This window comes from Theropithecus gelada, chromosome 17 (genome assembly GCF_003255815.1).
Source record: "Theropithecus gelada isolate Dixy chromosome 17, Tgel_1.0, whole genome shotgun sequence".
Taxonomy (NCBI): Eukaryota; Metazoa; Chordata; class Mammalia; order Primates; family Cercopithecidae; genus Theropithecus; species Theropithecus gelada.
This window is the reverse complement of record NC_037685.1, coordinates 78109620-78137185: the sequence shown is the minus strand read 5'-3', so window position 1 is coordinate 78137185 and position 27566 is coordinate 78109620.

Below are 27566 nucleotides of genomic sequence, written 5' to 3'. Positions count from 1 at the left end.
CCTTCAGGAATATATAAGAAATCTAGTTACTCTACATTCTTGTAAACTCTTGTTAATATCAGTCTTTTTAAAATTTTAGCCTTTCTAGTGGTTTTTTAATGATATTCATTGTGATTTTCATTAGCATTTCCACGATGACTAATATTTATAAGCATCTTTTCAAGTGTTGGCCATCTCATACATGACATTGGTGAAGTATCTAAGACTTTTGCCCATTACTAATTGGGTTGTTTGTCTTTTAATTACTGATTTAATTAAACGTTTGAGATTTAAATATTTGAGTATCTTGTCAGATATCATATTAGAAATATTTTCCCAAGGCTATAGTTTCCTTTTCTTAAATAGACTTTACTCTTTAGAACGTTTTTAGGTTTATATAAAAATTGCTCAGAAAGTACAGTGTTCCCATAGCCTCTCTCACTGCCCCCACACCCAACAGCTTTTCTTGTCGTTAACAGCTTGTATTACTGTGGTACAGTTTTTGCAATGGATGGACCAATGTTCATACATTATCATTAACTAAAGACCATAGTTGAATTAGAGTTCAGTCTTTGTGTTGTACAATACCATGGGTTTTGACAAAGGCATAATGTCATGTATCTATCATTACAGTATGATACATTACATAAATATGAGTTAATAGTTGTATTAACTTAAAAATGTCCTGCACTCCAATTATTTGTCCCTACCACATCCCTCCTCCCAAAACCTGAAAACCACTGATCTTGTTACTGTCTGTAGAGTTTTGCCTTCTCCAGAATGTCATATAGTTGGAATCATACAGTAAGTAGCTTTTTCAGACTGGCTCCTTTCACTATGCAGTAAGCATTTAAGGTTTCTCCATGCCTTTTCATAGATTGATAGCTCATTTATCTTCATTGCTGATTAATAATAGGTCATTGAATATATGTACCACAATGTGTAGTAAACATTCATCTATGGAAAAACACCTAAATTACCTCCAAATTCCCAACCTGAGTCTGTGGCTCTGGGCTTTGACCTTGAAAAGTCCTTCTCAATTTACCCCACCACTTATGAGACAGGGGCTAATGGGACTGGAGCTGTGTTTCCCTTTCCCCATACAGGAGGGTAGAAGCTGGTGGAGTTTGGTATTCTCTTCCCCTACTTTGAAGGTTAGACGAGGCTGGAGTTTGTTACTCCTTTCCCCACATGGCTGAGGCTCTGGAAACACATATGTTGGTTGGTCTATAGTAAAACAGTCACCCTTAAGGACAGACCTCTCCTTTGCAGGAAGAACAGAATGCTCTGGCTATATTTCACAATGGTTACTTTGCCCCTCTCCCTGCCAGAAGCAGGAAGGGATTTTTCTCTGCTCACAGTGGCAACCAGGTGGGGCTCCTGGATGTAAAACTCATAAACATTTAGGGGTCCCCTTAAGATTACACCCTCAGAAGCTTTTAATCTCTGAGTTCTCATCTTAAACTAGTCCATGCTCAGTCTCCAGCAATTAAACAGTTACCCTTTAAGTATTCCTACCGGTTATTGGGTCCAGTGAAGTTTTCTGCTCCTGGTAAGCCGTGGTTCTCTGTATCTGTCTGTCTTTCCATGTTACAGGGCAGCAGTTTGCTTTGTGACCTCGATGGTCTGATGGCTCTAAGACAAGTTATTTTCAGTTTGCTCAGCTTATTCTCATGAGGTTGATAATAACAACCTCCAGGCTCTTTACATGGTGGGCTAGAAATTAAATGTCTGTAGCTTGCTTTTAAATTAACAATGGCTTTTGAAGAACAGAAGGTTTAAATTTTGATTAACTTCAATTTAACTTCTTATTTTTCTTTTTTGGTTAGAGCTTTTGGAGTTCTATTAAGAAATCTTTGCCTAGTCTCCACTTTGCTAAGGTTTTTTTTCCGATATTTTCTTTCCAAAAATTTTTTTGTTGGTTTTATAATCTATGATTGTAATCCATTTAAAATAATTTTTGTAGATCACATGAGGTATGCATCACATTCACTTTTTTTTCCACACAGATATCCAGCCAGTTATATAGCATTTATAGAAAAGATTGTTCTTTCTTCACCGAGTTACATTTCTGCCTTTATCAAATATTTGGTTACAGTCGTGGGTATATTTTCAGACTCTATTGTGTCACATTCATCTATCTTTCTACCTTTACTCCAGAACTATGCTGTCTTGATAACTTTATAGTAAATCCTAAAATCAGATCATATGCCTACAGAATATAAAGAACTCTTCCTCCTTTATTCTTCTTTTGCTATTCTAGGAATATGTCCTTTACCATACAGATTGTAGTATCATCTTGACAATTTCTATAAAAAGCCCTTCTACATTAGTGATTGGAATTTCATTGAATCTGCAGATTAATCGGGGGAAGATAGTAAATCTTCTAACTCATGAGCCTGATGTGTCTCTTCTTTTTTAAAAGATCTTTCTTTGCTCCCAGTGACTGGGTTGTTTTTTGTTTGTTTGTTTGTTTGTTTTCAGTTTTTAGCGAGAAGGTCTTAGATTTGTTCCTAGATATTTACGGTTCTTTGTGCTTTTGTAATTGGCATTTTTTTCAGTTGTTTCTGCTAATACACAGAAATATAATTTTTACACTGACTTTATATCCTGAGACCTTTCTTCACTCACTTATTACAGATAGTGGATTTTCTGTAGATTTCTTGATCTTTTCTTTGCACTTTGACTATGATATGCCTGGGGGACAGTGGAATTGTAGCATATTTGTCTTGCTATTTATTCAGGAGTTATAAGCTTGTATTTTTCATCAACTTTGGAAATTTTCCAGTTACTTCTTCACGTATTTTTTTGTACCAGTCTCCTATTATTCTGGAATGTGTGTGTGTGTGTAAAATAACTTCATGTATTTAGTCCCATTGCTATCTGACATTTTTATCTTTTCTTAGTCATTTTTCCTTCATGTACTTCATTTTGTATAATTTGCATTAGGCCGTTTTCACTTCACTTATACTTTCTTCTACAGTATTTGTTCTGCTTTTAAAACCATATAAAGCATATTCTATTTCAAGTATTTGTTTTATATATCCATAATTTCTGATTTTTCTTTAGTAATTTTTATTTCTCTGCTTACATTCCTTCTCGGTTGACTCATTCTATGTTTTCCTGTAAATTCTGGGACATATTTATACTTACTTTAAAATCTTGGTTTGCTAATTCTAATGTTGGGCTACTCACTTCTTTTCCTCTTTCCCACCCCCCACCCCAGATTAAATTTGAGTCCTACTTTTTTTTTTTTTTTTTTTTTTTTTGAGACGGAGTTTTGCTCTTGTTGCTGGGGCTGGAGTGCAATGGCGCTATCTCGGCTGACTGCAATCTCCGCCTCTCGGGTTCAAGCAATTCTCCTGCCTCAGCCTTCCGAGTGACTGGGATTACAGGCTTGCACCACCACGCCCGGCCACGTTTTTTGTATTTTCAGTAGAGGGAGGGTTTCTCCATGTTGGTCAGGCTGATCTCCAACTCCCGACCTCAGGTGATCCACCCGCCTGGGCCTCCCAAAGTACTGGGATTACAGGTGTGAGCCACTGCGCCCGGCCGAGTCCTACATTCCTTTTATACCTAGTAATTTTTTATTGATTACCAGATATTATTTATAGAAAAACAGTGGAGATTGGAAAATATGATTGTATTATTTTGGTTTTTTCCCAGAGAGCAGGAGTTCCTCCCTGTATCAGGCAGCTAAAATGACAAGATACACTGGAATTCCCTGAGTGGTTATTAGATCAGTAACTAGCTTCAGCTTCAAAAGACTGAGTTTAAGTCCAGTCTCCAACCTTCAGTCTTTCTGAGAGGTGAAGCCCACTGGACTTCCTGGGTGGAATGGGGACTTGGAGAAGTTTTCTGTCTATCTAGAGGATTGTAAATGCACCAATGAGCACTCTGTGTCTGGCTAAAGGTTTGTAAACCCACCAATCAGCACTCTGTGTCTAGCTGAAGGATTGTAAACGCACCAATCAGCACTCTGTAAAATGGACCAATCAGCAGGATGTGGGTGGGGCCAAATAAGGGAGTAAAAGCTGGCCACCAGAGCCAGCAGCAGCAACCCACTCATCCCCTTCCACACTGTGGAAGCTTTGTTCTTTTGCTCTTCATAATAAATCTTGCTGCTGCTCACTCTGTGGGTCCGCACTACCTTTGTGAGCTGTAACACTCACCACGAGGGTCTGCGGCTTCACTCCTGAAGTCAGCAAGATCACAAAACCACTGGAAGGAAGAAACTCTGGACATATCTGAACATCTGAAGGAACCAACTCTGGACACACCATCTTTAAGAACTGTAACACTCCCCGCGTGGGTCCATGGCTTCATTCTTGAAGTCAACGAGACCAAGAACCCACCAGAAGGAACCAATTCCAGACACATTTCCAGTGTCCCAACCACCAGTGATGTCACCACTTCCACTGTCACTCCCACCTCCACTGCTCATTAGGGAACTGTTTCTTAAAGAGTTTGAGTATTTAAAACCCTCTTCTCCCTAGAAATCAGTTCATTGACGTTTTATCCAGTCCACCTGTCTTAGATAGTCCTGTAGGAATACAAAGTTTTTATATTATCTAGATTTTCCCTGGTGCTACTATGGCAAAAAAAAATAGCCCTGTCTTTTCACATCCTAAACCATACATGGAAGCCCACATATTTTTGTAATAATTCTAAAAATTATGTAACTTTACCTATAAATATTTCAATATGCATCTCTAGCTGAAGAATGGGATGTTTGGGATGTTTGTTTAACATAATGTCCAAGCTATTATTGTCATGGGATTCTTGGGGTGTTGCTTCGCCAGCCTGAAACCTCTGTGGCCAGTAGTGCCTTTGCCTGAGTTTTGCTCGGACCCACTGGGCTCATTCCACCCACTAGACTGGCAGGCTGCGCTCAGCTCCACTACTGGCCAGGTGTGAAGCAGTGAGGGGTGTGTGAGTGAGCATGGGATTTGGCCATTGCACACAGCCAGGCACACCGGCTGCAACAGGGTGAGCTGCTACAGCTGCCGGCACAGGCACCAGCTCCCTGCAAGGCTGTGGCTGAACCAGGTGTACTGCAAGCAGCTTCCATGGCTGGCACTGGGGAACATGGTGGCACCCAGAAGCTTGGAGATGCCAGGAACCATAAAGCCCCAAAGAGGGTGTCACAGCCCTAGCTCAGGGAGCTCCTAGGCCTGGACTCCCTGAAGGGTCACAGCTCTTTTCTCCTTCTCTCACCCTCCTTCTCTCTTCTCTTCTTGTCACTCATAATATGGTAAGCAAGGGGCATGTTTCAGCCCCGTTTGTCTTACAGTTCTCTTAGCTCTGCCATTCAACAGGTCCTGCATCCAGGAAGAACGGAAGTACATGGACAAGTGGCAGGTGAGCAAGGTGAAGGGCTGCTTTATTGAGACACAGAATAGCTCAGAGGAGATGCACATTGGGTAGCTCCTCTCTGCAGGCAGGTTGTCCCAACGAGTGTTCAGCTCACAGCAAAGAAGACCCTGGGGTGGGGAGCTCCTCTCCACAGCTGATCATCCCATCACCTCTCCAAATCTGGCTGAGTTCAAGGTTTTTATGGGCTTCAGAGGGTGGAAGTGCATGCTGATTGGTTCATGGGTGGCCAGGGGTGGCAGGAAAAAGCACCATAAGTTCACATTCTGGTCTGTCAGCCCAGCCCCCAGACTTCAGGCCATCCTTGACTTGAAGGTGGGGCTTCAGGGACCCATCCCTTTCTACCCAACAGCCTGTCTGCCTCCTGCTGTCACCTGGACCATTCATGCTGAGTGGAGCCCACAGGCCTGCGCTGAGCTGCCCTCAGCCCTGCCTCAGCCTCACTCCCACACTTGTCAGCACCCAAAGTCCACAAGGGGCCACGGTGGCAGGGGGCTGGTGTGTCAGCCTCAACTTTGCTCCAAGATTGGAACAGGCACTAGGAGTGCGGAGAGGTCAGGCAGCAGGAGCAGGCATATCTGAGCCTGCAGGGACAGAGGCACCTCCCTGGCCCCTAAGAGTGCAGTGACGTCTGGGTCCACAGCTGCAGCTTGGGTGACTTCAGCTGCACCTGGGAGGGTGGAGCTCCTGCCTGCTCCTGGCCCCCACAAGCACAGTTATGTCTGGGTCCAGAACCATGGCTGGGCAGCAGCATCTTTGCCCAGGGAATACGAGGCTCCTGCCCTGCCAACTTGAAAGGGGGTGAGAGAAGGCAGGGTTTCTGCCTGCTCCTGGCTCCTGCTGGCTCTGTGGAGCACACAGTCCCAGCAGGATCTCCCCCACTGCAGCTGGCATCATGGCAGTAGCCACTCCAGACAGGCCACCACTGCCATCATAACACCTAAAATAAACCAATTATAATTCTTCATTATTTTATACCCAGTCCATACATGTCCCCATTTGTCTAAGAATGTCCTCTTTCTATTGGCTTATTCAAACCAACATCTGCAAAGGATCCATAGACTGCTTGTATTTATTATATTTCTTGGGACTTTTAAAATTTATGTGAGTCACCCTCTTTTGCTATTTAATTCTTATATACCATTTATTTGTTGGATAGCCAGGTTATCTGTCTTACGCAATGTCTCACATTCCGAATTTGTCTGATTACTGTCTTGTGGTGGTATTTATCTCTATAGTTTATGTAAACTATAAGACCTAAAGAAAGTAGACTTGATTATATCCAGTTTTTTTTTGATACAAACATTTCATATCTGCATCTCATCAGGAGGCCCACAACACCTCTTATGTGATTCCAGTATTGATGATTGTATTCAAGTTGTATCAGTTTGATCACTTACTAAAAAGCTGTCACTGACTTCTCGGCAAGTGGTTTGAGTGGCTATTGATGATTATTGTCTAAATGTATTACTTTATTTGTGATCACAAAGAGTGACTTCCCAATTCTACCATATCCTGTCCATTTATTAGCTGGAATTCTTCTCTAAAGAATATCTTTCATCAACTAAAGTCATTTTTTTAATGAAATGATGCATCATGGAATTGCTGCATCATGCAATTTTGTCTGATAAGTATAACAAGACTTATGGGAAAATAAGGGTGAGACTGAATATAAACCTGAATAATTCAATAGGTGTTTAAATATAAATAAAACTTAGTATGTTACACCATTTTAAAATATTAAATTCCTAATAAAGAAATATTATGGTAAATAATAAACTTTACTTTGACAGTAGACATAAACTTTGCTTGGCAGAGTTGATATATTAAAGAATTTTAACTTTTAATTTATGGAGAAAAGGCAGAAGAAAGCATATTATCATTCTTAGGATAAAATGTAATAAAATTAGAAGCTGGAGTTCATTGCCTTGATTTTTTTCTACATTGGCTTAAAATAGAAACTTGAATTTTATCAGTTTCTCTCTTTCACAAAGCAGCAGCTTGTACATCGCAATGAGACCAGATGCCTCTAAGTGATATCCTGCTGTACTCAGCATTCTCATCCTTATCTCACAGTCTACTGCAGGAGCTGTTCAGTCTTAGTGAAAGATGATGATAACCACAATGTGTTAAGATTTATTGTTTCTTTTATTTGAATAGCATTTTCTCTTAGGGTGCACAGTGTAGATTAGGTTTACAGTCTGCCACAATAACAAATATTCTCTTGTTTATTTTGAAACACTTTATTACTTCAGGCTTTGCCGCAATACGTGAGGTCTTTCTTTTCATTCATTCCTTGTATTTTTATAACCAGGACACTTACTCATGTTTTAGATTCTGTGTAGTTTCCAAACTCAGGAGAAGAACATGATACACACTTGTAAGGCAATGCATATGAGTAATCGAAGTAAGAGATAGAAAATGACATGAGAGTGCATGTTCTGTGTACCGCTTCACAAGCACTATGATCTTCCAGGATGCAATTACTGTACATGGTAGATGTAACTATAATAGGTAATGCTAGACATTAATCTTATAAAAATTGTATGGTTTTCATTTTGAGTTTTGATGACTGCCTTATGTCTTAGACTATACGCTGCTGTAACAAAAATGTCATAAACTGGGCTGTGTGTCAACAACACAGTTTTAATTCTTATAGCTTTAGGTACTGGAAAGTCCAAGATCAAGGTGCCAGCAGGCTCAGGGGCTGATGATGGCTCAATTCCTGGTTCTTCACTGTATCTTCACATGATGGAAGGGAAAAGGCAGTTCTCTGGGACCTCTTCTATAGGGCACTAATCCCATTCATAAGGATTCTACCCTCATGATCTAATCACTTCCCAAAGGCCACATCTTCTAATGCCATTACCTTGAGGGTTAGGATTTCAACATATGAATTTGGAGGGTCATAAACATTCAGACCATAGCAATGATTGTATTTTATCTTTTACCTACTATGTATGAACAAATGTGTACATTACAGACAAGCATTATACCAAAATAACTGTATTTGGCAAAGGAAAGATAGGATAAATCTTAATTCTATCTCTTTATTGATCACTTTTCAGAGAATGAGGTTGTAACCAACAACTTCCATTGCTACCCTGTGACCTCTTTTTATATTTTATTAAGAATTCATGTAGTGGGGAGGGGGAATGAAGAGAGGTTGGTTAATGGGTATAAAAATATAGTTAGATAGAAAAAATAAGTTCTAGTGTGACTGTAGTTATCTATAGCACAGTGACTATAGTTATCAATCATTTATTGTGTATTTCAAAATAGCCAGAAGCAAAGATTTGAAATGTTCTCAACACAAAGAAAGGCTAAATGTTTGAGGTGACAGATATCCCAATTATTCTGATTTGCTCATTATACATTGTGTGCTTGTACCAAATATCATATGCACCCCAAAATATCTATTAATATAATTATGTATCAACAAAAATTCACTTTAATATATTTAATGTATTTTAATCAGTTGCAGTTTTTTTTTTTAATTTCCAACTTTTAACTTCAGGGTTACTTGTGCAGGATGTGCAGGTTTGCTATACAGGTAAAAGTGTGCTATGGTGGTTTGCTGCACAGATCATTCCATCACCTAGGTATTAAGCCCAGCATCCATTAGCTATTTTTCCTGTTTTTAATGCTCAAATTGTCCCATGCTGAGAAAGTACTCTTTTGAAATAGCACCATTAATCCTTGACAACATTTTTTTTCCTTCCTGGTCTAATATGATACCATGGAATCATGTTGCACATTTTCTATCTCAGGCCTGGAACTTAATCAATTTTTGAAGGAGTCTTGCTTCTTTTTAGTAGACAATGATATGAGTAACCACAATCTGGGTGATGAGGATACTCATTGTTACTGGGTTATAATTGCTTTTATGCTTTTTTAATAGACAAAGTCAAAAAATTGTATAAGAGGAAATAAATAAGTTCATATTGCTATTTCTATTTCAAATGTGAGAACGTAGGGCTTTTACTTTACTTTGATTTTATACTTGTATCTTTCTTTCTTTCCTGCTGAAAAGTCTTGTTTCCTAAAGATCTGAACATAGTTACGTATTTGGTTTGTAGTATAACATTTCTATGATAGTTTCAAAATAATAATATGAATATTACTATTAATTATAAGTTAACTGAATACAGTTTATGATGTAATGTGATTTTTTGTCTAGAAATAAATCTCACTAAGGAAGTACAACTAAAATACTGTGCTTTACATGCACTTAATATAATTATTTTCTGTGTGTTTATGTCAACTTAATATGAGATAAGTTAGGTTTACTTGCTTTTTTACTCCCCCCCTCCCATTTTTAGACATTGCATTTTCTTCTCTATTGAACTTATTGTTTTTAATTATGTAAAAGCTTCTACAGGGTTCTAGAAAGAAAACTATATGACAAGGTACATTCACAGAAATCTCAATAACATCTTTGTTTCCTCCATCTAGTTACCTTCTTCCCTATGCAAGTAACTATATTTATCAATTTCCAAGTTATATTTCAACTGTTTCTTTTATAAGTAAACATACACACATATATACACTTGCATATATATGCACACACGTGTATATATACACACACACACACATATATATAGACACCAAAGTGCCTTTCCCATTTCTGACACTGAAATATCTTGCTATGAATACTCTTTTTCATTTTGCTTATTTTACTGAAAAACATTATTTTTTATTAGTCTTCTTGTATTAATCTGTTTACCTGAAACTAGTTAATTTATAAAAGAAAGAGGTTTAATAGACTCACAGTTCCATATGGATGGGAAAGCCTCACAATCATGGCGGTAGACAAAGGAAGAGCAAAGGGATATCTTACAGGGCAGCAGGCAAGCGAGCATGTGCAGGGGAACTCCCCTGTATAAAACCATCAGATCTCATGAGACTTATTCACTATCACGAGAACAGCACAGGAAAGACCTGCCCCCATGATTCAATTACCTCCCACCTGGTCTCTCCCATGACATGTGGGAATTATGAGAGCTACAACAGAAGATGAGATTTGTGTGAGGACACAGCCAAACCATATCAATGCTATATCAGCATATTGATATCCTATTTATCCCTTATTTATTTGCTTTTTTACCCTTCATTGAGTGAATAAACCATAGCTTTCTTCAACCAGTTCCTTATTAATGGATTTTTCCACTGCAATTATAAATAAAGTTTCTATGAATAGTCTTCTGCAAAGGCCATTTAGTACTTTGCTGTGAGATAGATTTTAAGTGGGTCAAAGGGTAAATGAATATGTATACATTATTTATGAAGGACTATCTCCAGAGAATGAAAGTGAAATTTTAACTGTTACCAAGTTCTATAATTGGACCTGAATCTTCTTGTGATCCTGATTCTCAAAGGTCAGACTGAGTCAACATATTTATTTAAAGGTAGAACTAAACTTTGTGGGAGGCTAAAACAACTGGAAGTATGTAAGCTTAGTTCTTGAGGTTTTCAAATGAAAACCCCAGATGTAATTATTGGACAGTATGTAATCTACTGTTGGGCTATATGGCATACAGTATAGGTGTTATAGAAATGTGTACATTATAGCTGAGATGTGCCAAGAGCAAATTGGCCTTGGGCTGGGATTCCTAGGAAATGCTTGATTTTGGATCTGTAAAGAAGCAATTCTGGGAAGGGAAATAGAGCTAGAGACAGGAATGAGTATGCTCTTTAAAAAAGGTCAGTGTGATCATTGACTCAGTCAAAACGGATATTTTGGGTGAGATAAAATGGAGAGATCTGCAGAAATCAGTGAGGCAAAGTGAGCTGAAGAAGGCCCTTGAAAGCCACATTGAGAAAGTTACATGAACATCAAATACACCATTAGACTAGAAACCTCTGCATTGTGCTTATCATTACATGCCCAGTGCCCAGTCCATTGTTCATAGTATGCTATTTTTGTGTCAGAAATGGCAAAGGCACTTGGATATATATATATATATACACACACTCACACACACAAGTGTGTATATATATATGTGTGTGTACACATGTGTGTGTATATGTGTGTTTTTACTTATAGTTTATAAAAGAAACAGTAGGGATATAACTCAAAAACTGATAAATATAGTTACTAGCGTAGGGAAGAAGGTAACTAGGTAGTAACTAGACACTAACATTTTATCAATAAATGTTTGTTAAATGAATGAATACATTGATCCATATCAAATGGCTAGTTATCTCTTTCATTATGTAGCTTGAAAACTGATGCAAATAAATATTATTCTACTCAACCTAAAGACTACCTCATCTTAGACTAGGCATACATTGCTTTAGTCTTAGAATTAGCGATAAATTAAGTTTTTCACAAAATTCCTACAGCTATAATAGCTCTCAAGTTGTTGGAAGAATGGAGAGAAACTGTTTTAACTATATAACACCCACATGAACATGTATTTGGATTTGTACCATTAATAGGAAAAGCTTTTAATCCTTAGGAATAATTACCATTTGTGGCATTTTGCCTGTTCAGCACGTATACTTTATTTGCAAAACTAACCCCTCCACTATAAACATTTGTCTATACTGAGCCTGCAATCATTGTATCTCATCTATCCAGCCAGAAGTGTGTACATGATCCATCACACCAAGACTCAGCCAGTCATAGCAAATTGCATGGTAAATATTTTAGGCTTTCAGGACCAAAAAAGACAAAATGGAAGATGTTATAGAGGTATTTTAAAAAGCTAATGTAACCATTTTTAATTAGCTTGTGGTATTTAAAAATAATTAAAAAGATGACAGGCCAGATTTGGCCCACGGACCACAGGATGTAAAGCCTGTGTATTTCATTTTCCCAGCCACCCTGATTGGTTCAGGAGTAGATATGTTTCTCAAATCAGTCAACAAAAGTTTATATCTGAGATTTTTCAATTCAGTGCCCAAAGAAAAGGAAGCTTGCTTTTAGAACCATGAGGAAAGGATATAAATTACCCTGCCTGCTCTATGTCTATAAAGGGCGTGATATGGCATAGCTGTATCCCCACCCAAAATCTCATCTTGAATGGTAATCCACATAATCCCTATAATTCCCTCCATGTCAAGGGCAGGGCCAGGTGGAGGTAATTGGATCATGGGGGCAGTTTCCCCCATGCTGTTCTCATGATAATGAGTGAGTCTCACGATATCTGATAGTATAAGCATCTGGAATTTCCCCTGCTTACAGTCACTCTGTCCTGCCACCCTGTAAAGAAGGTGCCTGCTTCTCCTTTGCCTTCCACAATGCTTGTAAGTTTTCTGAGGCCTCCCCAGCCAATGCAGAACTGTGAGTCAATTAAACCTCTTTCCATTACAAATTACCCAGTCACGAGTATTTCTTCATAGCAGTCTGAGAACAGACTAACACAGAGGGGAATAAGGCCAAAACACAGAGAAATCAAGCAATCTGATTATTTCATTAGAGTCCCTAGATCTGCTTGCAGCAAGATCTGCCCCTTTGTTTCCCAGTCACATGGGTCAATAAATTCACTGTTAGATTTATGTATTTAGTTTTTCTTTTTTAGTTTATTTATTTAGTTGTATTTCTTTCACTGGAAACCAAATAAAATTATAGCTATGTATATTTAGTATATACTTATATATAAGATAAATTAAATATATGTGTATGTACACATACATATCAATATATATTTACACATACATACCCAATACACATATATATTCAATAAATATATATTGAGGGCCTAATATTCACCATATATTGTTCTAGGCACTGGAGATTCAAAGGTAAAAGACATAGTTAGGCATGCTTTAAGAGTTATCAGAAATTCTGGATTAAGATGGCACTTTAACCACATACATTTTCTTTCACGCTCACCAAAAATCTCTCTAGGACAACAGTAAGGGTTTTTTGTTTTTTGTTTGTCATAAACTTAAAAGGACAAGGAGAATAAGAGAAGATATAGCAACAAATTTTGGTAGCTGGAAAGCAGATGATTAAGAAAGCTCTTTTTTTATAGCCAATACTAGGAAAAGCTAAGTGACTCAGTAGTGGCCAATAATGGGAAAAACTAAGAAATAATCCAATTTATACCCCCACACAGGAACATTAAAAGTTCCAGAAGCTGACAGCACCAATTATCTCTGCAAGTGGAACTGATGAGCTTAAAAAAAAAAAAAGGAATTGAGGAATGACCAGATACCCAAATCTTTCTCCTTCTCAATACTGGAGTTACCTAGTATATTTAGAAAGCATAAAACAGGTAGTTTTTGGACTGGGGGTGGTCACCAAACAGAGTTGAACATGGAACTATGACACTAACCACAGGAAGATTAAGTACATATTTATATCCAGAGTGAGGGAACACTCACTTCCTTTTGCCACTCAGTTCCTCCAAGAATTCTGAGTAGCCAAAAAAATGAAGACATTCTCACCAGTAGACATTCCAAGGAAATTACCTGGCCAGACACTCTACAGGGAAACCACAGTCAGAGAGTTATAAAGTGAAGCACACTAGTTCTGAGCTTTCAGATAGATCTTCTTTTTGTCCAAATCTTAAATGTGAATATATAGCCAAGGATTGGCAGACATCTGAATAAAGTTTCTAACATAAAAAGGACCAAAAGAATCATGTATCCACAGTGCACCTGGAAGGAACAGACTCCTCTAGGGCAAAATAATTTCAAAATAACTGTCACTAATATCCTCATAGAAAAAAAGAATATCATTAAAATAACATTCTGAGAACAGAAAAAAAAGGAGCTTTTATAAATTAAAAATATTTCAGAAGCAATTTTGAAAGCCATAGATTTACAAAATAAAGCCCAAGAAATGTATATGAAATTAGATTAAGACATGGAAAATAGCAGGAGGGAAAAAGCAAGAATATTAGAAGACTAGATCTAGAGTTCCAATATCCAAACAAAGGAATCCAAATAGAGAAAAGAGAAAATTGAAGGAAGGAAATCATCAACAAGTAATTTGTGAACATTTTCCTTTTATAAATGACAAAGGCTCCTAGATTACAAGGAGCCATTAAGAGACCAGCAGAGTAGATTAATATAAACACTCACCAAGGCACTCAAGGCACATCATCATGACATTCCAGCACTTCAGAACACTGAGGACAAAGTGAAGATTCTGAAAGGTTTGAGGGAAAGAGAATATTACATACACAGGTCAGAGGTAAGATTGACTTCTGACTTCTCAACACATGGAAGATAGAAGGCGGTGGAAAATGTCAAAAACATTCTGAAGGAAAACAACGACCAACTGTGTCAGAGCATCCCCAAGACCACCTTCCCAGATTCCGCAGTTCACTAGAACTCACAGCACTCAGGATACAGTTGCACTAACTGATATGGTTTATAACAGCAAAAGCACACAAAACAAAATCAACAAAGGGAAAAAAGTCACTATGGGATGAAGTTCTGAGGATACTAGGCTTGAAACTACCAAGAGTCCTCTCCCACTTGTGTCACAAGTGACATATTTAACTCTTCCAGCAATGAATTGTGATATCAAGAGTGAAATGTTGTCTACTAGAGAAGCTCATTAGAGATGCACTGCCCACTGTTTTTACTTTTTCCACTGGGGACTGGTCATGTAGGCACCCTCGGCCTAGCATGTACCAAAATTCCAAATAGAATTTTCTCAAAAGGAAAGCAGGTGTTCAGCATAAACCATATCGTTTGCACAAATAAATTAGGAATAGTAAAGCACTCTTATCATTCCAGGAATGTTTATATCAGTGTAAGGAACTGTTTATAATCCAAGTTCCCAGACAACAGTTAAGGGACAACCCTGCAAGGAGGCCTTTCCAAGGGCAGCATTATCAGGCTTACTAGGTTAACTCTTTTCTGTATACCAAACTATCAGTAAAACTATCAAACGTGAACATACAATGATGATATTTTCAGATATTCAAGACCTCAAAAATTTATATTCTATCCAATTTTTTTTTCCCCAGGAGCGTGCTGAACAATATCCAGCACCAAAATGATGGAGTAAACCAGTAAGTAGAAAGAAAGGGAAACGGAAACACAGACACACAAAAGAGAGGCAATGGAATCCCTGGAATTATGATGAAAGACAATCCCAGGATGATAGTTCGTACTAGGTATAAAAGACAAAGAGTTCATAAAGGAACAGATCTGAAGCCTCCAGAAGATAACACCGTTAGGATATTTGATGGGCTGAATAGATGTAGAAGACATTTAGACAACTGGCAAGGTTCTAGGCATTAAATTAATAACAAGTTCATAGAAGAGTAAGTAAGCAATAAACAGAGATAATTATTAACTTCAGAGAATGTGAGAAGTTGAACTGGAAAGGAAAGATTATCATGAAAAAATATAATTAGGTAAAAAAATGCAAAGTATATTTTACAATGTGTACATTATACTACCATTTGTGATTTTTCTTAAAAAGATATGCACAGACACAAATTCATAGAAGCATGGAATATCTGGAAAACTAGTCAATAATAGTTGTCTCCTGGAAGAGACTAACAGAAAAAAAAAAAAAACTGGTGGACGTGAGACAAAGTTTTACTCAATTTCTATGCAAGTTTTTGCCATGAACATGTATGACTTTTCAAACAAACAGGAAAATAATATGACTTCTCAAAGCCAAAACATAAAGCAAAAACAAAAAGTAGCAGAAAATAGAGCAGCAAGATACACTTAACCCCCTCACACACTCAGATGGATAATAATCTCCTTCTGCATTAATGGCACCCCCAGCTTCATGTTCTCACTAACGAGCTGTAGTAGAACACATACGCTCAGGAAAAGTTTAACTAGTTCTTGTTTTCATTTAATAAGAAATGTCTTTAAAAAAAGAACTGTAGTTTCATTTGTGAACAAAATCCCTACATTAAAAAAATGTGGGGCTGAGAGCAGTGGCTCATGCCTATAATCCCAGGACTTTGGGAGGCTGTAAATGGATCACTTGAGGTCAGCATTTTGAGACCAGCCTGGCCAAATGCAAAAAGTCTCTACTAAAAATGCAAAAAGTAGCCTGGGGGTGTTGGCACACACCTGTAATTCCAGCTACTCATGAGGCTGAGGCAGAAGAATCACTTGAACTCAGGAGGTGGAGGTTGCAGTGAGCCGAGACTGGGCCACTCCACTCCAGCCTGGGCAGTGGAGCAAGATTCCTTATCAAAAAAAAAAAAAAAAAAAAAGAACTGTAGAAGGGAGGGGCCAAGATGGCCGACTAAAAACAGCTACGGTCAGAGGCTCCCACTGAGAAGAATGAAAACAGTGAGTGAATCCTACACCAGCAACCAGTTTCTTTCATTGGGACTGACTAGGCAGTAGGCACAACCCAGGGAGACTGATGAAAAGCAGGGCAGCAAGAGAGAAAGGCGAGGTCACCACAAAGGGAAGCCCATCAGACTAACAGTGGATCTTTCAGCAGAAACCCTACAAGCTAGAAGAGACTAAGGGCCAATATTCAACATTCTTAAAGAATTTCCAACTCAAAATTTAATATCTGGCCAAACTAAGCTTCATAAGCTAAGGAGAAATAAAATCCTTTTTAGACAAGCAAATGCTGAGGGAATCCACCACCACCAGGTCTACCTTGCAAGAGCTCCTGAAGGAAGCATTAAATATGGAAAGGAAAAACCATTACCAGCCACTACAAAAACACTCTGAAGTACAAAGACCAATGACACTGTGAAGCAACTACATTAACAAGTCTGCAAAATAACCAGCGAGCATCCTGATGACAGGATCACATTCACACACAACAGTATTAAACTTAAATGTAAATGCGCTAAATGCCCCCAAATAAAAGACTTGGAATGGAAAGCTGGATAGAGTCAAGACCCATCAGTGTGTTATCGTCAAGAGACCCATCTCATGTGCAAAGACTCAAAATAGTTTCAAAATAAAGGGATGGAGGAAAATTTACCAAGCAAATGGAAAGCAGAAAAAAGCACGGATTGCAATCCTAGTTTCTGAAAAAAACAGATTTTAAACCAACAAAGATCAAAAAAGACAAAGAAGGGCATTACATAATGGTAAAGGTTCAATTCAACAAGAAGAGCTAACTATCCTAAATATATATGCACCCAATATAGAAGCATCTAGCTTCATAAAACAAGTTCTTAGAGACATACAAAGAGACTTAGACTCCCACATAATAATAGTAGGAGACTTTCACACCCTACTATCAATATCAGGAAGATCATTGAGACAGAAAATTAACAAAAACATTCAGGACTTGAACTCAGCTCTGGATCAAGTGGACCTGATATCTACAGAACTCTCCACCCCAAAACAACAGAATATACATTCTTCTCGGTACCTCATGGCACTTACTCTAAAATCAATCACATAATTGGAAGTGAAACACTCCTCAGCAAATGCAAAAGAACTGAAATCATAACAAATAGTCTCTCAGACCACAGCACAGTGAAGTTAGAACTCAAGATTAAGAGACTCACTCAAAACCACACAACGGCATGGAAATTGAGCAACCTGCTCCTGAATGGATCCTGGGTAAATAATGAGATTAAGGCAGAAATCAAGAAGTTCTTTGAAACCAATGAGAACAAAGAGACAGTGTAGCAGAATCTCTAGGACACAGCTAAAGCTGTGTTAAGAAGGAAATTTATAACACTGAATGCCCACATCAAAAAGCTAGAAAGATCTCAAAGCAACACCCTGACATCACAAGTAAAAAAAAACCTAGAGAACCAAGAGCAAATAAAACTCAAAGCTAGCAGAAGAAAAGAAATAACCAAGACCAGAGTATAACTGAAGGAGAAAAAACATGAAAAACCCTTCAAAAAATCAACAAATCCAGGAGCTGTTTTTTTTTTAAGCTAACAAAATAGACCACTAGCTAGGCTAATTAAAAAGAAAAGAGAGAAGAATCAAATAGATATAATAAAAAATGATAAAGAGGGTATCACCACTGGACCTACAGAAATACAACCAACCATCAGAGAATACTATAAACACCTCTATGCAGATAAACTAGAATATCTAGAAGAAATGGATACATTCCTAGACACATACACCCTCCCAAGACTGAACCAGTAACAAGCTGAATCTCATTTGATCCTCGGCAATGCTAAGATAGGCAAAGTAGCTATTGTTATCCATGTTTTTAAAAATAATGTCAGTGAAATTATAAATCTGATAATATTAATCCCGCTGAGCAATATTAAAGCAAAAGCTGAAATCTAGATCTCCTGAGCCCAGCTCCAGGCTTTTAAAAAAATTGTCTTGCCGGAAATCTCATGAAATCATTTGACTCTGGTATAATGGTCATGATAGCATAAGAAGAGGATAGAACATCATGCAATAAAATGACATTTTTATTATTTACAGCACTATTCTAATGGAGTAATTTACCACGCCACTAATCAGTAAACCAAATGGAATGGCTTTCCCTATCTACCTCATGGAAAGGCTGTAAATGTAATTAAACATTTTTTAATCCATCAAACATAAGAGCTCCTTGGAGATTTAAAATAAATATGCCTACATTCAAAGCTGCAGATAAAGTCAAAAGTGCATATGAATTACTTTGTGGTAAGTGCAGCCCAGAAGCAGTAAACTTCCATCTGGTTTTTCTGCTTCCCCCTTGCCACTGCTGCCAATACAGGAACTCTTTTGGATTTTACACACCACCTGCACTCATCCCACAGGCCTGTTCTCCTTTAAATGCCTGGAAAGTAGCAAGCAGAGCAGCAGGTGGGTGTAGAGAGTTTTCCAATCTACATTGATGCTTTAAGTTTATGATGCATACACTTTGATATTACGGAACTCCAGAGAGGAAGTGATCTATCTTAGCAGAGAATCAACATAACGTCCTGCTGTTATCCCTACCAGAAAATGAGGAAAGATTGAGTTGACAAGGCTGACAGCTTGAAGACTTCACATGAGGTTCCACACTGGGTTTGTATCCATGTGGATTACATAATTTCAGACCTTCTTTCTGAGGCATGGAAGAGAGCTGAGAAGCCTCAGCTGATGGCAAGAAACAGAGAACAGAGAATGGGCAAACCCCCACTGCCAAGTTGGAAATCATAAGACTAGACACCAAATAGTTAAGCTATACTAAGAAAAGCTTCAGAACCAGAAGTCTTGTAGACAGAGGTAAAAAACAAGATTCACAAGACAAGAGCCATCAGAAGAGTACTGCAATAACCAACAGCCAGTGAAGTGAAAGACATTTTGGGAGGTCATGGTTTCACTATCATTCTTCTTATTTTCTTTCAATGATTAAACATTGTATATACTGGAGAGGATGAGCAGCATCCACATGTGGCCTGTCATGTTCCTTCTCTGTCAGGAAGAGAATGAAGGTCCAGAAGAGAATTTAAATGACACTTCTTACTCTAAATGTAATGGGAACACATATGGGTTGCTGTGTATTTATTAGAATAACACAGCAGAGCTCACAATACCCTGAGTTCAACATTGTTTCCAGGTTTCATTAGATTGAGTATTCAGATGGTTCATATTGAGTGTCAACTTGATTGAAGGGTGCAAAGTATTGTTCCTGGGTGTGTCTGTGAGGGTGTTGCCAAAGGAGAGTAACATTTGAGTCAGTGGACCAGGAGAGGGAGACCCACCCTCAAACTGGGTGGGCATCATCTAATAAGCTGATTAGTGGAAAGAGCAGACTTGCTGAGTCTTCTAGACTTCATCTTTCTCCCATGCTGGATGCTTCCTGCCCTTGAACATCAGACTCCAAGTTCTTCAGCTTTTGGACTCTTGGACTTACACTAGTGATTTGCCAAGGGCTCTCAGGCCCTCAGCCACAGACTGAAGGCTGCACTGTTGGCTTTCCTACTTTTGAGGATTTGGGATCTGGAATGGCTTCCTTGCTCCTCAGCTTGTAGACAGCCTATTGTGAAACCTCACCTTGTGATCATGTGAGTCAATACTCCTTAATAAACTCCCCTTTATATGTACATCTATCCTATTAGTTCTGTCCTTCTAGAGAACCCTGACTAATACAAGTATTAAATACTATATACAAACTCCTCTCTGCATTGATATCTATGCACCCCACAACTGAACCACACACCACAGTTTTGTTAACACTTGATTTGGTTGTTGCGCCATTGCTTGGATGATGTACTGCATTTTTCAAAGTGTGTAACAATGATCGCTTTGCTTGGAATCACCTATGATCATGTTAAAAATGGAGACTTCCAGCCCCCCACCCCCCCACCAGACCTACTGAATCAGAATCTTCAGAGAGTGAGTCTTGGAGCTTTCTTTTAAATAATTGTTACCCGCACTGAAGTCTGAGAACGGGTGAATCTGGGACTCCACTTCGGTAATAAAATCCAAAGTGTTTATGGGGACTATGAACTTGCTTCTTCTCTGCATTATTTATTCATTTGTTTAGCCAGTAACTAATTGTTGTGCTCTTTCTATGTGTTACATACTAGTTCAGATAAGAGGGCACAGTATTGAGCAAAACACATGTGGTGCCTGCCCATACCAGGGCACTTACATCCTAATGTATCCTACTGTTTCAGAAGATTACTCTGAAGAGTTTGAGCAGCTGCCACAAGAGTGATGACCAAGCTTCAGGCAGACAGCTTATTAAACATCATGCATATTCAGTAGATCTGGGGTGGATTTTAGGAACCCACAAAATTCACAAACTTTCCACGTAGTTACACCTTGAAAAACCCTATTCTGCAGAGTTGGGGTCTAAAATACATAATCTGTTGTATATGTTTAATCTTAAATTAACATATAATATCTATGTTTTAAATTCAGAAACGAGCAGATATTTTATATTTGCTCAACAGTTTTCCTTCCAGTTGTTCAAGCCACTACTTTTTATGAGTTGTAATTATAAGTATGTATATTTATATATTAACTCATGTATTTAGCAACTGTTGAGCACCTACTGTGTGTCTGGCTCCCTGATGGACACCAGGGAAGCAAAGATTGAAAAGATCCATCAGGAGGCCGGGCGCAGTGGCTCACACCTGTAATCCCAGCACTTTGGGAGGACAAGTGGATAACGAGGTGAGGAGTTCAAGACCAGCCTGGCCAAGAGGGTGAAACCCCATCTCTACTAAAAATACAAAAATTAGCCAGGTGTGGTGGCGGGTGCCTGTAATCCCAGCTACTTGGGAGGCTCAGGCAGAGAATTGCTTGAACCTGGGAGGCGGAGGTTGCAGTGAGCCAAGATCACACCACTGCACTCCAGCCTGGGTGACAGAGAGAGACTCCATCTCAAAAAAAGAAAGAAAAAAAAAAAAGAAAGAAAAAAGAAAGAAAAAGAAAAACTCCATCAGGAAACTCACAGTTGCACAGGGAAAGAGGTTGTCAGCAATGCAGCATTTCCTCAAGTGCTGTGATTGTTATGAACTAAAGTGATTCAGGAGCACAGGGGAAAATGACTAGTTGTGCCTGGGGAATTAGCAATGTGTTCACCAAGGAATTGACATTGAGTCTTCAAATAGAATCTGACCAGGCAGAAAAACACAGAATGATCCTATGTGCCAGGCATTGTAGGAAGTGTTTTGAAGACATAATCTCCTTAATTTTCACAACATCCTCTGAGGTAAATGATGTTATTATCACAATTTTATAGAAGAGGAAACTGTAGCCAGAGAGTTTACAGGACTTGCTGCAGGTCACATGTTTCATAAGTGGCTAAGCTCAGTGTCATACCCAGGCTGTGGGATTCCAGAGCCTGTAGGCTTAGTGGCTCTGCACTGTCCCATCACAGACAGTGGGAACCCTATGGAGAAGAGCCCAAAGACACAAGGGACCCTGCCGTGTTCAGGGACCTCAACCAGGCACATGAGTCCACAGCAGAACTTAAGTGAAAGGAGAGGGAGGGTAGGAGCAGAAACATGGTCAGGTCTTGATTCTACAAGACACACATAAAAACCAGTCTCAAAATATTACACTCTAATCAAGTTCACTTATGTTTTCAGGAGTCAACACAAGAATTTATTCGGGCTGGCAAAAACACTACTGCAGTAGGTCATAGGTATTCACAGATTTCATATTTGTGAATTTGCCTGTCCACTAAAATGTATTTGTAACCCGCAAACCCATACTTGCAGCACTTTCACAGTCATTTTTGGATATACATCTATACAGAGTGGAGAAAACTTTTAGTGCCCCATTGCACAAGTTCCCAGCTGTGGCTGAACAAAGCCACGCTCCACTTTCTTGTACTCTTGTACTGCAAATAAGTGTGCTTTCTGCCGTTTATGTAGTGCAACATTTTCCACTTTTTTTTTCTTTTTCTTGGTGATTTCACTGTTGAAAATGGCCTCCAAGCATATTGTTGAAGTGCTGACTGGTGTTCCTAAGAAGAATGCATTAGAGAAAATATACTTGTTAGATAAGCTTTGTTCTGACATGAGCTATAGTGCTGTTAGCCATGAGTTCAGTGTTAATGAATGCATGCAATACCTTTATACAGAAACATATACAAAACAAGGTTAGACAATGGCTGACAAAAATATGTTGTGAACAGTGGTTTGTAGGAAATTAACCCTATATATCCTCTTGGAGTAATAAATATTTGCTAATTCAGTGTTCCTGGTGACTTCATAGAATAAATTACTACAAACAACAAGAATTGGCTGTATTTGAATTTTCAGAAGTGAAAGGGAATGATAATATCTTTAATAGATTGAGCACTTGCTTGAATACTATGCTAAATGTCTTCTTTATGCATATTAAACAATTTTAATTCTTGTCACAACTGTCCAGGAAAGATATTATTATTGTTCTTCCATAGAAGAGGAAACAAAGACACAGAGAGATCAATTACCATCTCAGGATTTTACAGTAATCAACAGAGCCAGAATTTGAAGCACTGATTTCAAAGCCCAGGTGGTTGTATAAACACCTCTTCCATCATAATTCTGAAATTAAAGAAGTCTGCACATTTATAAGTATTCATCCCATTACATGTTCCTTTAATCAAAGTCATTTTGAATGAGGATATTACTTGTTGGGTCATTGTTCTTCCCTTCTTCACCTCTTTACTTGCTAGTAAGCTGGTCCTTTGATTTGGGTGCCTGTATTCTTCAGATCCTGATGGGTAAATCTTCAGAACCGAATTTCTTCAGTTTTAAATGTGTAAAGTCTTTCAGGGCAAGGTGAGTAGTTAAAATAAATGACCTTGAACCTCTCTGTACTATTTTTGCAACTTCTTGCAAAGCTTTAACTATTTCAAAATTAAAAAGTTCTTAAAAATTGCCTTGGCCGGGCGCGGTGCACTCATGCCTGTAATCCCAGCACTTTGGGAGGCCAAGGCCAGGAGTTCGAGACCAGCCTGACCAACATGGTGAAACCCCGTCTCTACCAAAAATACAAAAATTAGCCAAGCGTGGTGGCACACGCCTGTAGTCCCAGCTACTTGGGAGACTGAGACAGGAGAATTGCTTGAACCCGGAAGGTGGAGGTTGCAGTGAGGCAAGATCTCACCACTGCACTCCAGTCTGGGTGACAGAGCAAGACTCCGTCTCAAAAAAAAAAAAAAAAAAAAAAAGTCTTAAAAATTCCTTACAAACCTGAAACACCATGCTTTCCTGAACTTGCTCTATGTTGGCGCTCAGCACAAAATGATATAATTGTGGGTATTAAATAAACCTCAGAGGACAGGAGCAGTGAGGGCTAATTCTTTGCCTGTGAAGAAGATCCAAGCTCCAGATGGTGATATCACAAGAAGTCTAGAACTATTTAAAGATATTGCATCAACTCTACATAGATACTATGAGGACACTTTTAGAGAAAGGCCGAGTTGATAAAACAGAAGTAGAAGCCTTCTGTATTGCAGAAGGCTTCAACAGTGTTACCATAGTGGGAATGACTTGCTTTAAAATAGCTTCAACTTTCTTTGTGTGATTAACAGAGTGTAACCACCTGTCCAAACATCCAGAGTTATTTTAAGACAAGGTAGTTAGGAGACAATTCAAACACGTTAAATGCTAAACGCAAAACCAAACAAGAAACCCACATGAAAATTTCCCTAATTTATACACCCCATAATAAGAATACAAATTTAGAAGCTTAAACCACTAATCTGAAATACAACATGCACAACATGGACACATTTGGGATTTCCTGGTTTTAAGGGCATCAATTTTTAGCCAACTCATTAAAATAACTTTTTGGACTTCTAATTACAGTGTTTAAAACCATAAAAATGTTGTCAGTGAAAAACTAATGCATAAAAATCTAGCCTAAGCAAAGAAAACGGAAATTCAAAACACTTGAGGCTATCCAGACATTTCCCCCCACCTTGATGATTCATGAAACCTAACTGGGTAAGTATCGAAGGCAATTTCAAGATGTTCTTTTTTTAAAATCACAGAGGTAGCAGCCAGTTTGCTCCATGAATAGCCATAATATAATGGAATTAACTTCTGGAAACTATATATCTTAGCAGGAAAGGAAGGTCTTTCTTACAAGGTATTAAACAACTGACCAAACTTGTAAGGCTTCACACATATTTAGTAGGAAGACTCCATTGAATATTGATCTGATAGTGTTTCAATCACATTTGTGTTCTTCCTGCTAAATCTCTGATCAAGTAGACTCAAAAGATTGGAAGAAATTTTATCTACGCCAATGATGTGCATGTCAAGGATGTTACATTGAAATTTCAAAAAGCACAAGACAAGAAATGTCACCAAGGAAGAGCCAGTTGGCCACTTAAATCCCATGGGGTGACATAGTCCCAATTACTTTTACGTTTTCTTACTCATTACATTTTTGTGTATATTTACCAACATGATTTAGTTAAAAGGTTTGTATTTTACTTTTCTATTTGAATCACCTTGGCTCTGGGGGTCAAATGCATTTTTTTCAAACCTGTGGCATCCAAACAACTGACTTTTATTGATTCAAACTTAGTCTTTCTCTGGGAATTATTTGTGAAATGAATCTCAGTATACTGCTAGCATCTTGATGATATTTGAATTTCAGTCCCTTCTCGTGAGGCTTGTTTGATTTAAAGCAGAAGTAGCAAGCGTATGCTTGAAGTATTTTAGATTAGGAAACTTTCTTCAAGCAAAGACTAATGAATATGTGCTTCTTCTAAACAGCACTTAGGCTTTGTCCATAGACAAAGCTACTGAAAACTTACTGCCATAAATTGAAAGCTACTTTTGAAAATCAGAAAACTCTAAATTTTGAACACAAAATATGACGTGTAACCTCAATAACAATGGGACCACCTGAAAATAAAAGATTTAGCCATGCTGGCCAAGTATGTTTACGAGTCGATGATTTGTTTCTGCTGATAAATCAGGAAATCCTGCATTTGCCCGAACTATCATAGTCACTGCAGCCATGGTTACCAGGCCACACTGATCGCATTTTCCTTAAATACCATTTCAAGACAACATTATCAGCCTCCAAAATGCTCACGGACTTTTTCTTTGTTCTTTTTTTTACCATACACACAACTCACCTATCATAGAAATAGTGAGACATCATTTCACATTTATACTTTCTCGTTTTATTAAAGCTGTCATTTCTAGGGAGTCTAATTTCTTTTTGGCACAGCTTAATTTCTTTTGAGACTCTGAGCCCGGCATTCCCTGATAATTTAAGTGCCCAAACTCTGTTGATAAGCTTCCCTCCTCTTGCCCTACTCTGCCCTTCCCCACTAAGCTTCCCATATGCCCCAGGCCTGCTTTTTGTTTATTGACTGTGTCAAGGTCTTTTCCTGTCTTTTGACAGCCTTCATAAACGTTTACCAAGCAAATTTCTATCAAATCATCCTCCCTAGACTCATTCTCTTTCCCTAGATTTACCATCATCTAAAATAATACTGTGCATTAATTTATTTACTTATTTTTGATGTAGCCCAACTGCACTGTATTGCAGTTTGAAGATGAACCTCAAGCACAAGTTCTCTTGCTGACTTGGAATGACCCAGAAGCAGCCCACAGTAGGGCCTTCCCCTGCAGAAACCTCAGGGGCTTCACAATGAGAGGGCTCTTTCCCCATTCACTGTAATATGAGTATTTACTAATTTTTAAAGAAGTAATTACACATTGTTATAGGCACTTGTTTTATTCCATTTGTGTTGCTATAAAGGAATGCCTGAATCTGGGTAATTTATAAAGAAATAAGGTTTATCCTGAGAGAAACAAGAAATGGGGAAAGGATTCCCTATTTAATCAATGGTGCTGGGAAAATTGGCTAGCCATAAGTAGAAAGCTGAAACTGGATCCTTTCCTTACTCCTTATACGAAAATTAATTCAAGATGGATTAGAGACTTAAATGTTAGACCTAATACCATAAAAATCCTAGAGGAAAACCTAGGTAGTACCATTCAGGACATAGGCATGGGCAAAGACTTCATGTCTAGAACACCAAAAGCAACGGCAGCAAAAGCCAAAATTGACAAATGGGATCTCATTAAACTAAAGAGCTTCTGCACAGCAAAAGAAACTACTATCAGAGTGAACAGGCAACCTACAGAATGGGAGAAAATTTTTGCAATCTACTCATCTGACAAAGGGCTAATATCCAGAACCTACAAAGAACTCAAACAAATTTACAAGAAAAAAACAAACAACCCCATCAAAAAGTGGGCAAAGGATATGAACAGACATTTCTCAAAAGAAGACATTCATACAGCCAACAGACACATGAAAAAATGCTCATCATCACTGGCCATCAGAGAAATGCAAATCAAAACCACAATGAGATACCATCTCACACCAGTTAGAATGGCGATCATTCAAAAGTCAGGAAACAACAGGTGCTGGAGAGGATGTGGAGAAATAGGAACACTTTTACACTGTTGGTGGGATTGTAAACTAGTTCAACCATTATGGAAAACAGTATGGCGATTCCTCAAGGATCTAGAACTAGATGTACCATATGACCCAGCCATCCCATTACTGGGTATATACCCAAAGGATTATAAATTATGCTGCTATAAAGACACATGCACACGTATGTTTATTGCAGCACTATTCACAATAGCAAAGACTTGGAATCAACCCAAATGTCCATCAGTGACAGACTGGATTAAGAAAATGTGGCACATATACACCATGGAATACTATGCAGCCATAAAAAAGGATGAGTTTGTGTCCTTTGTAGGGACATGGATGCAGCTGGAAACCATCATTCTTAGCAAACTATCACAAGAACAGAAAACCAAACACCACATGTTCTCACTCATAGGTGGGAACTGAACAATGAGATCACTTGGACTCAGGAAGGGGAACATCACACACCGGGGCCTATCATGGGGAGGGGGGAG